We start from the raw sequence: 13,592 nt of genomic DNA on the forward strand, positions 1-13,592 counted from the left end.
AGTTCATTGAAAAGATAGATCATCTTTTCGACATTTTGAACTCCAGCACCCAAGCTTCGAAAAATCTTTACCGACGGCCATACAAGGGGACCCCACAGCAGGACGCATTTCTTCATGAAATGACCCAATTTTTCAAAAAAATTCGTCTTTTCAGACACGAAAACAGGTAAGAGAGAAATCACGAATAAAATAAAAAGCATTAAATGTCTTCAGGTCACAATCAAATCAACGATGGACCTGTGGGAAGAATTGAAAGAAGAGGGATGCCGAAATTTGAAGACAAGAAAAATCAACCAGGACTGTTTGGAAAATTTCTTCGGAAAAATTCGTCAGCAAGGTGGCAATTCAGTAAATCGAACGCCAATTCAGTTTCTTCGTTCATTCAAGAAACTGTGTTGCGTGGATTTATTGCAATGCGCCGACACATTCAACTACGCCGAGGATGTGGGCGTCTTGCTGATGAACAACCTCCCACAGAACATCGAAATTTCAACAGAAGAGCAAGAAAGAACAGTGCCATGTCAAACAGGATCTCTCAAGGTACCTTATTTAAAAAAATAAGTTTTAAGAAATTTTATTAGTCTATTATTTCTCGGCCGAAAATAAAAAATCACACATGTTATTCCAATTTACGGGTTTTTCCAGATTTACGAGTGTTTGAGTTAAAAATAAATTATGCAGCATACTTAATAAATGTATAAATTATAGATCACAAACACAGATTTTCGAGGAAACGATCTTCCGAAGAAAAACGTCGTTCACTACATCAGTGGGTACCTGGTCAGGAAGTGTCTGGGCAAACACACGTGCCCAACCTGCAAAGAGTACGCCACAGCGATGGATGAACTTGCTTCTACACTTTTCACGCACTTCAAGGGACACACAGAAAAATACGGTGGCACGGGTACTACTTTTGGAAAACTTTTAATGCCTGCAAAACCTTTTGTAGATTTCATCGAGACATTGGAAAAGGCCCTGATGAAAAACATTCGTTGGATTGCCTGCACAGCGAATGTCCAAGATCAACTCCTTCAGGTTCTAAAAGAAGTTCAGTTTTCACACCCGTGCAGTAATTTTCCTGTTGAATATTTGTTAAGGCTTTTTGGCAGGATGCGATGTTATTACATCCTCAAATATGCCAATAGGAACTTTACAGACTCATCGGTAAAAAATCGAAAACTGATCATTCTTTCACATCGTTGAGCACAGAGAGAAGACCATTTTTACAGTTTTTAATGATAAGTATTGGTATAATTTGTGTACGTAATCATTGTTTCTTTATTTTTAGTATAGTCGGAAAAGAATGGAGTGGAAAACCAACACCAAAGATAAGTTTTCCTACATTTAACATTTTTATATTACCTAATTCAAAAATTTCAGATCAACAAAGGCGAGATAGAATTTCAGTTTTTTAAAGATAAGCATTAAGTATCACTTTTTTACACACCGGTATTATTTATTCATTTTTAGCAGAAAGCAGCAGAAAACAACAGCAATGAACCAGATTCATCTACAACATAAAATCGTAACTCCAAAAAGATAAGTTTTCGTTCTACTTACACTTTTATATCTAATTATAAAAATTTCAGGTCAACAAGTTACAGTTTTTGTTATTAGACCTTTCCTTCATTAAAGATGAGTATTCATTCGTAACACTTTTTTACATAATCAATGTTCCTTTTTAGAAAGGCGATCAAATTAAAGCTAGGGAATATAATGAAAACAGTTTCGACCATCAAAATTGTGATCAAATTTAAGATGGACTCAATTTTACCATATTTGTACTGGAAATTGTTTTAAACGCAACAGACTTCATTTTCTTTGTTCTAGTAATGTAATTAAGCACTTATAACACACTTTGTAATAATAATAATATAACAATTTTAAGGTTATGTAATAGATTTTACTAACATAGTAAACACGTAGTAAAAATTTAGGGGAATGAGTTGGCAATACTGATTAGTACCAACAATTTCACCAGAAAGGCGACTCCAGAATCATTCATAAATACGGCTTTGCTTAGAGTCGCCAATCACATTCGACCACCGAGGTCATTGCGACGCCATCTGCAATTTCATTCATAAATAGTCGAGTGGCACATCTGGTAACCTCTGATCTGTGTCCATGGTATTATGGCGTGGAAGATTGTTCTTCCGCCAATACATAAAAAATAAAAAGCGCAAGTACGGTGTAAAATTTTACGAATTGTGTGAATCAAATGGAATGATTCTGAGAATCAAAATATATTGCGGCAAGTCTGAAACATCAGCAGAAATGGGCCATGGAGCTGATGTAGTTTTCGAATTGATGGAAGACTACTTGGATAAAGGGTATATGCTCTTTACAGATAACTTTTGTAACTCTGTCGCGCTGGCTAAGGCACTCACGACTAGAAAAACGTATATATGTGGAACTCTCAGATCTAACAGAAAGGGAAATTCGAAAGATCTGGTAAAAAAGAAACAGAAAAAAGGTGAGGTGGCATGGTGCCGAAATGAATCTGTGGTTCTTTGTAAGTGGAGAGATAAAAGAGAAGTTTTGACCATTACTAATATGCACAAGGTAGAATCTGTTGAAGTGAGAAACAGGAACGGAAAGGTAACAATGAAGCCAAACATTATTAGGGACTAATAATGGAATGTCTGGCGTTGATAGATCTGATCAAATGCTGTCGTATTATTCTGCTGTGCGAAAAACAATTCGATGGCCGAAGAAAATATTTCTACACGTTTTGGAAATGTATATTCATAACGCCTGTTTGTTATTTCGAAAAGCGAAGAATTCAGATATAAGAACACTGAAATTTAGAGAAGCCTTTATTACTGCCCTAATCTGAGAGAAAATGCCTAAAAAAAGCAATGTACCCAAGAATCGTGAAACATTTCATTACCTAGAAGCCATACCACCTACTGAAAAAAAAATGCGCCCGACTTAACCTTGCCGCGTTTGCACGGCCGAAAAAATCCAGCGAGAAACAAAGTATTTTTGTCCAGTGTGTGAAGTAAAACCGGATTTATGTGTGGATAAATGTTTGAAAAATTATCACGAGTAAACCTACATTATATATAAGATGTTTATCGCAAATACAGAGATTTAGCTAAAAAAATGTATCCTTACTTTGATCTTGAATAAAAACATGTTTTGTATGAGTTAATGAACCTTTTCCTTGACGCCAATACCTACATTTAACATGCATTTGCTACGAGAACATTCGTAGGTGACATTTAAGAGCAGCCTGCTAAATAAGCGTAAACTCGTAGTCGGCAACCAAGGCAGAACAGCCAACTACAAGTTTTCTCGTATGCGGCAGTCAACGTGTTAAGCTCAACAAACCTAATTTGTTTAATCATCCTGTTCATTATTAGTTGGAAATCTCATTGGATTACCCGAAAGAAAATTACCACAGCCGAAGATCGTCCAAATCCCAATTCAGTTACAAACATCCAAGAAAAAGAAGTGCAAAATAATACTTCGGTATTATTTTCCAACTTGAGGAGGGGAGGAGTTATATTAGAGCACTAGTCATCCTAAATACACAAAATAAATAATAAACTAGTACATTCCATATCCATTATGCTTATCATAATTCAAACTCATTTCGAATATAAAAACACTTGTAGCATAGTAATTTTAAGCAATTGTATTCAGAATCTCTGCCCGTCAAAATAAAATTAAGTTTTTAAAAATTCGTTTCACTATCCGAATTATTTAATTCGAGGACCCGAACCTCATTGTCACAACCATGTGTTTCATGTTGAAACTGTTATGTTATGTTTTGTCAATTTGTTCAGTCCCGCCTCCTATTGTGCGTTCGGGAAACGGGAAGAGGATGTGAAGGGAGGGTGTTCACATCCTCAACCAATGTCGATTAGTAAAAAACCCCTCGTTTTTCCATTAATTTGTTTTATTCCGGAAGGACAGGCCCCTGAGAGGGGAAACTGCTGCGTACGACAGTCTTACCAAAATAATGCTAAGTTAACTCTTTTACGACCAATGACACAAAAACGTCTTCAAGATTGTTATCAATGTGGCCGAAAGTTGTTGACGAAAGCTAGTTGGAAATTTAATCACGGATTAAGAGTCGAATCAGATCAGGAGTTTTCTCGCCATAACATTTCGCTCCCCGAGTCCAAAAATAACTATTTCAGTATATATATTTACGCTGAATTTAATTTCATCGATAATCAAATATCGATGGCAGTGAAATAGCGTGGGAATAATAAGTTGGTCGCTGGAGGGAAAATCAAAATCACAATAATCTAATGTTATGAAATGGTCACATTGTACCGGGTGAGTCAAGTTTTACAATCAGGCGCTTAATACCTCTTTATAATGCATCTAGAATTCTAAAAAAAAAAGATATGTGACTTCATTGCATAGAAGAACGTTTTGACCAATTTTTAAAATGTTTACTTGTATGGTGTGTTTTTTTACTTTTGCTTAGTTAACTATAGTCTAATGTCAACGATTTTTTATCTATAGGTGTATTTTGAGGTAGTGTATCAAAGTGCCTAATTAAATTTTCTAAAAAATATGGTGTTGATTTTTAATTTGCGTTTTGATAATGGGGCAGCGTTTTTCCCATGAATTTTGGTAGAATTGAAAATCACTTCCACAAAAGGTCTCTATCGGGATGGTGGTTCTCAAAAATTTATTGCATTTTTCGTAAAACTGGCAAGCGATCATTGTTGGGTCTGAAGGTTGAGGCAGCTGATTTATTTTATTTGTTTATTGCAAATGGAATGTTAAACTTTAAATCTTGCGGCAAGGGTTCATGCGAATTGTAAACGAAGAATTCGTTCGTGCTTGGACCAAAATAGTCTTCAGTTTGAACATCTGATGTAATTTTTTAATAAAAACATTTTTAACACGTTAGTGTGCTTATTCCGGTCCTGGCTTTAAAACCGCCCGATGGAACCGTGCCGCTAGTTGTAAAATTTCTGCAGTCATTACTATTATTGGGGTAGGTAGTGGGTCTTTTTTAGCGGAGATTTATCACTACTCAATCTTGTCCCTCATAAATTAGACTGAAATTCTCGATGAATAATATCAAAATGGCTTTTAATGGCTTTTCCCGGAAACTCTCAAAACAGCTAAAGTTATTCCTATTCATAAGAAAGGTGACACTTCCGACTTAAATAATTACCGCCCCATCTCATTAATCCCGATTCTTGGAAAATTTTTGAAACAGCCCTCAAAAAACAATTAGTTAATTTCTTGGAAAGAAACAATTTATTCCATACATCGCAATTCGGCTTTAGAAGCAACATGTCCACAACTCTAGCAGTCAAATCGCTATGCGATGTTGTGTTAACAGCCTTTGAAGACAAAGATTATGCCTCAATAACATGTTTTGACCTTACAAAGGCATTTGATTGCGTGAATCATGATATACTTTTGAACAAATTGCAATATTATACTTTAAATAATAAGTCCATTTTGTTACTTAAATCGTATTTATGTAATCGTAAACAGTTTGTGTATCTGAATGGATATACTTCTGCATTAACTGATATCGCAAGGTTCGGTTTTTGGATTGCTGCTATTTTTGATTTTTATTAATGATTTGCCTCATGCGTATTCCAATGGTCATACGGTACTTTTTGCTGATGACAGTACTGTTATTAATAGAAGTAGCGATTAAACTTCTCTTAGCTTGGCTGATAAGGTGGCTCATGAGTCTGTTTCTAACTGAATCTCCTCTAATAAGCTTGTAATCAACACTGACAAAACTCAAACTGTTCGCTTAAACCTCTGGAAAGCAGAGCTAAAGTTAAATTGTTAGGCAATATTATTGATTCGAAGATGACTTGGGATAGTCATGTTGATTATATTTTACATAAAGTTTCCAAACATCTCTTTGTCATAGTCACTTCGGCTAACACGTTACTTACTCTATATCACGCACATATTGAAAGTGTTATATCGTACGGTATTCTTATTTGGGGCCATTCATCACATGCTTCTGAGATTTTTGCTTTTCAACGTAAATGTGTTCGACTGATAGCGGACCTTGGTTATAGAGACGATTGTCGTGTTGCCTTTTCCTCTCAAAATTCTTACTATGCCATGCCTGTACATTCTGCAAAGTTTGATTTTTATACATTCTCGCTTATCAAACTACGATATGGCAAACCATACTTACGATACTAGAAACTGTGAGTACTACGACCTGCATTTTCCCGAATTAACAAATCAAGAGGTGTAGACTATTTTGGTTTCAAGTTTTTCAACTTACTCCCGAAGGCAATAAAAAAGCTTAATGCTTAGTGTTTTAAAAAGAAAATAAAAGCATTTCTTGTAAATAATGCGTTTTATAATTTTGATGAGTATGTTCGTCACTTGACATCTCATCATCAGGTATAGGTTCCGCTTTGACGAGTATAAACAAACATACTTATATGTAATAACACAATAAAGATATTATTATTATTATTATTATTATTAATCAAATTCCAGCGATTTTTTCCAAGTCAAATTTTTGCAGAATAACTATTTCGCATTTTCAATCCATTGATGTAAAAAACAGCCAATGTGATTTTTTGGTTAAATGTTTTTTTCTTTTTTATTGGACAAATAAATTAATAGAAAAAAAAATTTTCCCCTAGCGAGATTGGATATCAGTGCAGTGGAAAATATTTGTTTCATATTTTTTTCTCTCTTCTAAGAGATGTAAAGTGTCTGAGTGTAAAACTTGACGAAACCTGTATAAATTCTGTGAAACCATTAAAAGACAAGCGACGATTTCCAACAACTTCTATTATTCATTGCGTACCCCAAGCGCTAAACGTGATGTCACACTGTTCTGGCAATAGCAAAAATTTACAACAATAGAATTAATTAGTTCTTGATAATAATTCCAGCTGCCAGTAAATGTTTCCATTTGACAAAATCCACATATTAGTATGGCACAGAGTAGAGAAGCACATCGCGCGGTAAAAGAGAGAAGAAAAAAGAAGAAACTAATAAAACACTAAAAGAGACACATTAGGATAAATGGAACACATAATGAAAACGAAAAAAAGAATAAAGTAGAGGCAAAAACCACATTCCAGAATTTCAGAAAAATACAAATTGTCAGGAATCACGACCGCAACAGCTGCAAATCTAAGTATTTAGACAAACGATTAGACCTGGTAGTGTTTCTTGGTATGTTCACAAAAACATTTAAGTCAACATTCACAGCCGGCTGTGAATATTGTCAAATATGTATGAAATACAAAAAAGTGCTTATAGTCTGCCCTATAATTGTTTATCATTATTTATAAATATTTCAAACTTTTCAAACATTGTGATTAAGAACAATTTTTATAAACGTCATTCAAAATTGTAAATTTTAGTTTTTATTTGATTACGTAATAGAATTGAATTTTCATTCAACTATTTTTTATCTGTTTGAAATTTTGACCTACTTTTTGCTGTTTCAAAATTATGTAAACGCCAGCGTCGCATTTTATCAAATTATTTTTCAAATAAGATTAATAAAAATGTAAAACAGTTAGTAATGATTAATCATTAAAACTATAAATTAGGTAATTAGTTATTAATTTTTTGAAGTGCATAAATAATTTAAAACAACTAATTTTGAGAGAAACTGCGACGTTGCGTTTACATAGTTTGGAAACAGCTAATAAGAACAACTACAAATTTTTGTCTTTTTTTATTTTTAATTTATTTGTTTCCACCATTTAAAATTTAGAACAATTTTTTTAGCCAGTTTATTGATCGTATAATTTTTTATGCGATGAACGTCCAACTGTAGTTAGAATGAGCTATTTTATTAATGTACTTTTTTGTCAATAGGCTATTTTGTCGGGGGCTTTTTTGTCGGTGGGCTATTTTGTCGCGGGCTCTTTTGTCGGGTCACTGTTGAAAATACATACGCATGATTTAACAGCGGCCGCCGTGTATCACGGAGAAAGATTTTAATCAAAATGCAGCAACACAAGCCACTAGAAGAGGAAATCCGCGAAAAGGCAATCGTGTGCTATTTGCGCAATTACATGGTCAAGAAGATGCCAAAAAAAATTAAATTAGTATCAAGAAAACGACGTGAGGTGTGCAAGCCTTTATGTATAGCTAGTAACACAATAAGTACGGTATTAAACTAAATTTTTTTAACATTTTTTTGAATAAAAAAATATATACTAATTATTATTAGTCAAAAACCTTACAACTTTGCAATAATTAAAACTATAAATTCAGGATAAGAAATACGCATTTCAGTCTTGAGTTTTGTAGCCTGAGTGTAGAAGTCTTGCTGCTAGTCGAGCCATTCATAATTTGCAATACTTTATTGTAAGTGTTATAATTAATTAAAAAGTGATTTTAATAATAAAAGTGAAATAATTGTAAAAAGTGAAGTTATAAATAAAATACTAAAAATAAATATTCTTTTAATAAATTTGTTAACGCTCCCACGGTAACTAGCTGTCCAAAAAATATATCCAATTTAGAGTGAATGTGAATAAGGTCATTTTGAATTCAGTTGTAAACAACCCCATAAAATATAGCCAACCAGGCGTGGACTTACCGGCTTCGAAGCTTCAACATGCTCGTCACATTTTTCACAAATATAACTACTTGCTGCTTGCTCACTTGTTCGCACAAATATTTGAAAACGTTTCACATTTAGATAGATAAATTTATTTTAATTTCAAGCACACGAATAATCTGGTACATGTCGCGTACATGAGGGTTTGGGGTGCACTGCTGCAGATGGCAGGCAATAGGGGAGACCGGCAATAGTTCCCCTCCTTTTGACTAAATGTGCATTGTGCGCAGCAGACAGGGATATTTTCATTTTTTTTCTAACTTTGCAAATTACTTAAAATGCCCGATAAAGAACTAAGAAATGTAGTTAACATAGAAGAACCACAAATATTTTAGATTCATTCTTATTTCCTTCTTACAGCCATTCCAGGAAAAATGCAGTCTGACACTGAAATTTCGAACTGATTCTAGTAATGTTAAGTTTCTTTCAAAATACATGATTCAGATTATTTGTAATGTGTTTTGCGCCAAACAGTTTTTGAGAGAGTATAATCATTTAAATTAAAGTAATTTCATAGATCCTAAAATTTACATACATTGCCTTCTAGGCGATAACATAAAATCGAGCATAAAATACTGTCGTACAGTTGAGATAAAAAAAAAAAAATAGTCCCGTCCGTCATCAATTTGTATTTCTTTTTCCTGCTCGTATTAAAATTTTAAAAGTGGCTCAAATTGTACGTTGCAAAAAATTTGGCTATAAAGAAAAATTCACTTTTACTGATACTGTTCATAAAAACTTAAAACAAAATCTAAAAATTTGTGCAGTGTCTCGTCCGTTAAAATGGAATGACTGCTTAGTATCTTTCCTGAGCTCTCCAGTGTTAGGCTACCATACAGTTTTCATTTGACAAGAAACAACAATGGCTACAATAAATTAAAATGATTGAGTAGCTGCAACAAGAAAATTTAATTTGGTCAAAAATAAAAAAGCGAAGATCCATAAAATAGTAATAAAAAAAAATGAAAAACATAAAGTATGATTGTAATTTATGGTATTACGTACAAGTTTTGTTTCGCTCGAAAACAGTTTTTTTACGTTATTATTGAAAAAGCCAACGGTAATAATACGAATGTTCAATTTTTTTTTTTAATTCGTTGAACGAAAAGTTTAAGAGAAACTAAAGCTTTGACGTATACTTTTACCTGAAGTAAACAAAGGGACCAAAAGCCAGGTAAAATAAATTCCAATGTAACATAAAATGGTTGTCTACTTTACTTTCCATACAATTTTCTATTTACACTTTACTTAGAAACTTACACAGATAAGTACAGGTAGACACTTTTTATTATATTTGGCAAAATTGATTAATACAGCCGCCGTAGAAAAACTCCTACAACAGTTTTTGCGTTTTGTATATTTCTGATGAAACAAAAGAAATATGCCCTTGATGATATAACTATTAAAACAATGAGTTTGAAATTTAAAATCAAACTGAACCTGACCTTAAAAAAATGTTCGGAAATACAACCCATCTGAAGCAAATCACAGGTTTGGAGGTCGACTCATGAGGCTTTATTCTTGATAAAAATAATTTTTCAACTATATTATCAGAAACACATCTGCTCTTTTTCGGACAACTCGTAATTTGTTTTGTCCCTCAGATCATCCATAAGGGCACATACATAAGGATATATTGAAAACTTACTACCCCTATACGATAAAACAGCCCCATTGTAACAATCCTACTGTACTAAAAAAAAATGTCAGCTTTTCCTATTATTACATATGCAGTGCTATAGCTAGTTTGCAAAACTCGCTGGCTAATTCATAAATAAAATGATGTTTACAATATCACTTGGTTTTCGATTAGTTAATTTATTGCATTATTAGATGTTTTAGCTATTTTATAAACCAACCAAACAACCTTCTTTCTGGATACTTATTTTCACGAAATCAATTTGTTTTATGTAAACAAAATTTCCAATTCAAAATAACAAAAAAAAATAAAAAAAATAACAAAAAGGTTTTTTTAGAAAAAAGCATTTATTCAAAAGATGCACTAAAATGTAAAACAGTGCTCCATTTAAGAAAGTAATTCTGTAATGCCGTAATAAATACAAAAATATTGTTGAATATAAAAAGACTGATGGAGCAACCTGGCGCGATAAAGAACAAACCTGGTGTAAAATAGCATCTGAATTTAACGCTGCAAGTATTATTATCATTATGTGTCATTATTCATTATGGAACAGGTCCTGCTCTTGTAAACAGATCTTCACAAAATTTAAGAACTTGGTTCGAAAACCAAAAAAAAAATACTCGCCAGGCTGCTGCAAAAGAAAGACCTCAAAAAAACATATTTTAAGTCAAAAATCTTGGATTGAATTTAGCCAACGATTACAATGTTCTAAAACGATTGATAGTGAATCACAAAGACTTATTACTGCAGAAACAAATTATTGGTACGAGGTCCTTCTACGCATCGTTTCAACAATCAAAATGCTTGCTCAAAATTCTTTGGCCTTTCGAGGTACAAGTGACAAATTGTATGAGTTTAATAATGGCAATTTTTTACAAATAATTCAGTTACTTGCTCAGTTTGACCCAATAATGGAAGAACATGTTCGTAGAGTACTGAAAAAAGAAGAGACTAAAGCCCACTATCTTGAAAAAAATATTCAGAACGAAATAATTTCTCTTTTACATAAAAATATTAAATTACATATTATTAACGAAGTTAAAAAAGCCAAATATTATTCGATCATTTTGGATTGTACTCCTGATGTGAGTAAGGTTGAACAAATGACATTTTTAGTAAGATTTGTGTCTGTAGACAAATCTAACCCTAATGAAGTAACCGTTAAAATAAATGAAAGCTTTTTAGGGTTTCTTCCAGTTGAAAGATCGACAGGAAAAGAACTTTCAAATTTGATAATTGAGAAACTTGCAAAATTAGGATTATCTTTGCACGATATGAGAGGACAAGCCTATGATAACGGAGCCAATATGAAAGGCGATAAATCAGGAGTACAATCTAGAATTAGAGTTTTAAATCCACGAGCATTTTATGTACCATGTAGTAGCCATTCCTTAAATTTAGTCGTTAACGACATGGCAAAGGCATCCTTAGAAGCCGCTAATTTTTTTAATATGGTCCAAAAAATTTATTTATTTTTTTCTTCGTCAACTTTCCGTTGGGCCATATTATTAAAACATGTTGAAGGGCTCACTTTAAAACCACTAAGTGATACTCGCTGGGAAAGTCGAATAGAGGCTCTAAAGCCTTTAAGGTATCAATTAGGAGGTATTTACGATGCTTTACTTACTATATATGACAATGCTGAAATAGACAACTTAATAAAAGTTGAAGCTTCTGGATTGTTAAATTTCTTGAAACAATTTAAGTTTTTATGCTCCATTATAATTTGGTACAAAATCTTAAATTGTATTAATCCAATAAGCAAGCTATTACAAACACAAGACTACGATTTACCAACTGCAATGGAACTGTTGAAAAATTGTACAGATTTTTTTAAGAATCTCCGATCGGATGAGGCTTTTGATAATATCCTTTGTGATGCAAAAGAACTGGCCGATGAAATTGATATTACGGATAGTTTTGAGATAACACAGCCCCGTCACAGAATTCGACGAAAAAATATTAATTTTGATTATGAAGCACAAGATAATCCAATAGAAGACCCTAAATTAAAATTTAAAATAGAGTTTTATTTTTTTACAATAGGTCAAGCTATTAATGCCTTGGAATCCAGATTCAGTTTAATAAGTACCCACAGCAATTATTTTCAATTTTTATACAATGTACATAAATTAAAAGATACGTCAAAGGAAATAATAATGAAACACTGTAAAGATTTGGAAATTAATTTGACCGATGGGGAATCAGTAGATATAAGCGCGCTAGATTTAGCTGACGAAATAATTGCAGTTGCGTCATTACTAGGCGAGAAGAAAAGTCCAAATGAAGTTTTGAAATTAATATTAACTTTAAATTTTGCCCCAAATCTTTGCATTGCTCTAAGAATTTTACTTACTTTACCAATAAGTGTGGCAAGTGGAGAAAGAAGCTTTTCAAAATTAAAATTAATAAAAAATTTCTTACGATCTACAACTTCACAAGAGCGGTTAAATGGTTTAGCAACTTTAGCGATTGAACACGAGTTGGCTGACCAAATTGATCTTAAAAGTGTAATCAAAAAGTTTGCGGAATTGAAAGTCAGAAAAAAACAATTTTAAATATCGTTTATTAGTTTTACTATTGTTTTCAAGTTACGTAATTATTTTTTATTGTTGTGTTTTGTTTTAATTGACTTTTTAATACAAATTATGTAATATTTATGTAAAATAAATTTTTCTCTTACACTTTGCCGTTTTTTTTTCTTGTTTTATAATAAATAAAATTCAAAGAAAATCAATTTTTTCTATTTGACTTTCACAGTCACCACTGAATTTAATAATTATTAATAAACTCACCTATAAATAAAAAATATCTTTTACAATAATTTTTATTCTGTGAGGGCGGTATTTTCAGTTTTGTCCGGAGCGGCAAATTCGTTAGAGCCGGCCCTGCTAATACCCCGTTCAATAAACATTATCATATCTATATCACTTAATAGCTCTAAACATATTCCAGTAGATTTCAGCATTGCATCGAAAGTTAATCCTGGAAGAGTGAAGTAATGAAGTAGATCTAATTTAAGTATTTAAACATGTTTTTCGAAAAGTTTCGAAAACATCAGCCAACAAAATAACATCAGTACGTAGATATAAATCACTATATTCTCCCAATGTTTGAATTTTAAATGTCTGCCACACAATTTCTGCATGTTTATAACTATCTTCAGATATATTAGATCCATGCATTGTACTATAAAAATCTTTTTTTGATGGTAATATTGTTTCATTGAGTTTATCCCAGCTGTCAACATAGTCATATGGAAATACCCCTTTTTTTATTAATAAATTAAATTCTTCATTTGTTTTACAGAATTTTCGTGTTATTATTTTTTGTTCAGCTTTTAAGTTTGATGAAAGTTGATCAAGACTCTTAGACATAAAACGAAACGAATCTATA

At 32.5% G+C, this 13,592-nt stretch overlaps 1 protein-coding gene across 7 annotated transcripts in view; it reads right to left on the reverse strand.

The window, feature by feature from the left end:
• The window catches only part of LOC107399035 (uncharacterized), a 119,766-nt gene that overhangs the window by 46,584 nt on the left and 59,590 nt on the right, over positions 1–13,592 (reverse strand). The gene's annotated exons all lie outside the window — the stretch shown is intronic.

Source organism: Tribolium castaneum, chromosome 2 (assembly GCF_031307605.1).
Source record: "Tribolium castaneum strain GA2 chromosome 2, icTriCast1.1, whole genome shotgun sequence".
NCBI classification, from domain to species: domain Eukaryota; kingdom Metazoa; phylum Arthropoda; class Insecta; order Coleoptera; family Tenebrionidae; genus Tribolium; species Tribolium castaneum.